We start from the raw sequence: 3954 nt of genomic DNA on the forward strand, positions 1-3954 counted from the left end.
CAGGGTGCTCTCACATGGGAGGAGCTCTGCTCAGCCACAAGCCAGGCTGATGGCTGCCAGTACAGTGGTGGTGTGGGGAGCCTCTCCTGCCTCCTCAGCAGCGCTAAGGATGTCCGACTACAGCTTAGGTCTGCTCCCTGCTGATAAGTGGACATCCCCCGAGGGCTGCCAGGCTGCCAAAGGAATGTCTGACATCCAGCTTGGGCCCGATCCCTCAGGGGGTGGGCCTAAGCCAGCAGGAGGTCATCCCCTGAGGGGTCCAGGACTGCAAGAGGTCACAGGCCAGGCTGAGGGACCTTCCCCTCCCCCCCAAGGGTACTAATTTTTGTGCACCGGGCCTCTAGTGTTAGTATAAATATAAGTTGTATTGGTTAATATTATTTTTCCAGCAAAACAATGACCTGATGCAACCAGGGCAGGCTTTTGTATTACATAAAGAAATGAGGAGCAAATTTATCAAAATTTCTGAATATCCCAGGTAAGTTCTTCCTTACAACGACTGGAGGCTTCCAGAACTGCTGCCCTTCCCCTGAGGTAAGCACATTGAGACGCTGGGGGGGCATTGCTTCCTGAACGTAAAGAGCATGGCATTAAGACAGACAGTCTCCTCAGCGAATGGCACTGGAAAACTGAACACCTACATTGAAAACCCCAAAACTAGACTCGGACCGAACATTTCTTACAGAAATTAACCCAAAACGTGGAAGCAACCAAGATGCCCTTTCGCAGGAGATGGATAAACCAGTCCATCCAGACAGCGGGATGCGACTCGGTGCGAGAAGCGCAGAAGACACGGAGGAGTCTAACCTGCATCTGACTAAAAGAAGCCGATCTGCAAAGGCTACGTACTGCACCGCTCCGACTACCTGACATTCTGAAAAGGGAAACCATGGGGACAATAAAACATCAGTGGTGGCCAGGGGTGGGGGTGGGGAGACAGGAATTTTGGGGTAATGAAAGCACTCTGTATGATATAATACTGATGGACATACGTCATCATATATTTGTCCAAACTTACAGAATGTACACCACCAAGAGTGACCCTAAGGTAAACGGTGGCCTCTGGTGATTATGGGTGTCACCGAAGGCCATCCTTGGTTCCGGTGAGTGGTGTTGGCCATGGGGGGACTATGCACTTATGGGGCGTGGGGTGTATGGGACATCCCTTTATCTCCCTCTCAATTTTGTTGTAAACCCAAAACTGCTCTAAAAATGGAAACCTGAACAACAAAGCAGCTGGTGGGCAGAGGTCTGCATCCTGAGCCCGTGTGTAGCTCTGAGGGAACTGTCTCCCCGGGAACCAACGTCCCCGAGGGGCTCTGTCCTGCAGGAGGCGGCGCGAGTCCAGAGCGCGGGGATGCCGGGTGCCGGGCTGACTCGGACATAGTCCAGTGTGCACGCAACCACGCTGCTCCTGGGACCGGGCTGCTTGGTTACATAGGTTTTGAGTAGCTTCCTTACCCTGTCCCCACAGACCTGTTATTTCCCTGTGACTGCAGCCAGCTGCCCCCACAGAAAGTGCTCCTTGGACAGTGTCTCATGGCGCTCAGCCAGGGCTCCCTGTAGGTATGAGCACTGCGACCTGCAGACCTGGGTCTCTGCATGCGGCTGCCCAGAGAGTGATACAACAGCCCCATGCGCAGGCTCATCAGGCCCCGACCACTCATCTCAGCTGTGTGCGCCCAGTTACAGCCACGTCGACTCGGGGCTCTGCCTTCGTCGGGGCAGCTACAGTTTTATTCCCCTGAACGGTGAGAAAACAGTACTTGTGTCACCAAAACAGCTTTCTACCCAGCTTAACTGGAATGGGTTCATTCCAAAAAGTCCAAATATAAAGTTGCAGGACAGGGAGCTAAAATGCTACCTGGAAAGAGACAGACAGTATCACCAAGGTCCCCAGCAGCAGTTCAGGCACTGACGCGGGAATGAAACCCTGCTGTCGAAGAGACGCAGAGCCTGAAAAGCGAGGAAGCCCCGAGCATTACACACTCCCTGAGCAAGGACCTTAGTATTTAATTATGGTCACGGACCTAGGATTCCTGCCCTCCTTCTTGACTGTAGCAACGTTATTTAAATACAGTATATAAGCATTTATTGTTTCTTTTAAATTTTATTACTTTTTTATGGACACTGTGAATGGTTAAATCCCTGTAAAGCTAAGCAGTATTGTTCATCAACTTTTACAACCCAAAGTATCCATTTTTAAAAATGAATCAAATTTAAAACATAATGATCTCTTAAATGCTAAACTGTGAAGTTTCTAAATATTTTGTACTAATAAGACAAAATGTATTTTAACAAATATATCACCCTCTATATTGTTGACAAAACATTCTCAGAGAGCCCTAGCCTAGCCGGTTTGGCTCAGTGGTTAAAGTGTCAGCCTGAGGGCTGAAGGCTCTTGGGTTTGATTCTGGTCAAGGACACGTACCTTGGTTGCAGGCTCAATCCCCGGCCCCAGTTGGGGCGCATGTGAGAGGCAACCAATCAATGTGTCTCTCTCCCATTGATGTTTCTCTCTCTGTGTCTCTCTCTCTCTTCCACTCTCTCTAAAAATCAATGGAAATGTGTCCTTGGATGAGGATTAAAAAAATAACCCCCACCACGCTCAGAGATAACTGCATGGGACAAAATGTCATTAAATGACCTTACTGAGACAATTAACATTTAAACTTTTAATGTGTTAATACAGAAAGTGACCACATGCAGTATATTTTTCATAAATACACAAGTAATTAAGGCAAATAAACAGATAATTTAAAAAATGGAAACTAAAGATGAAAATTCTTGGCCAGCAGCTTGGCCATTTTAACGACAAATCTGGGCAGTCTATAAACATAGTCGATAATAATCCTTACTTTATTTTTAAAATATTTTTATTGATTTCAGAGTGAAAGCAAGAGGAAGAGAGAAACAGAAACATCAATGATGACACAGAATTACTGATCGGTTGCCTCCTGCACCCCCCCACCCCCCCCAATGGGGATCAAGGCTGTAACCCAGGCATGTGCCTTGATTGGGAATTGAACCGTGACCTCCTGGTTCATAGGTCAATGCTCAACCACTAGCCAGGCTCAATAATAATCTTTTAAAATATTTATTGTGTCTTAAAATGTCAGTGATTTGGAAGACAGAACATGAAGGGGGATAGACTCTACTGAGGCAGGCGTGAGACAGGAGGAGGGCAGATGCAGGAGGTGGCGCCGTGGATGCAGGTAAGTCCCATGGTGGACACGGAAAGGCGTGGGTCAGGGATGAGCACATTCTACAGAGAGCAAGCACATCGCTGGCACTCATATGCCACGGACATTGAAGATGAAAGTTTAAAATAGAAGAATAAATGCTTACAGAGGATGAGACTAAACTTTTAGCACAGTGCTTAAAAGACTAAGAATTCTAAGATGTTTATTGCCTTCAAGTAAGTCAAAGGATGCTACTTGAAAAGAAAAAAGCTGACTTTATTTGGAACAAAGAGAAGTTCAGGTCACCTTGCTTTAAAAAAGTTTTCTATTAAAAATATGCATGTGAAGGCCAGCGAGTCACACAAGAGCTCTGGCTAGAGGCTTTGCTGAGCAAGAGGATTAAACAAATGAGCGTGGGGTCTTTCAGTGGAGAAATGATTATAAAGACACTTGTGAAAACAGACCCATTTGAGTGGGACTGTGAAGGTTAGAGAATACAGGGATTTGGGGCAAAAGGTTACATGTGGTAACAGACAGGGAGCCTGAAAATAAACGAGGGAGAGGTGAACCCTAGAAAATGAGGTGGTGTTGTTCTCTCCAATCCCAGAGTTCTCATTCTCTTCTCCCAGGAAAGGTGAGATATAAAGGCCCAAGTGAAGTGATTTCTTTTCTTACCCAAAAGTCAAAGACACAACCAGAAAGACAAGTAAGCATCAAAATACCCACGGTCAGCTCTTTATGGGACTTAGCAAATTTCTTTCGCATCCTTTAT

The sequence above is a fragment of the Myotis davidii genome, unplaced genomic scaffold (genome assembly GCF_000327345.1).
Source record: "Myotis davidii unplaced genomic scaffold, ASM32734v1 scaffold573, whole genome shotgun sequence".
In the NCBI taxonomy this organism is placed as follows: domain Eukaryota; kingdom Metazoa; phylum Chordata; class Mammalia; order Chiroptera; family Vespertilionidae; genus Myotis; species Myotis davidii.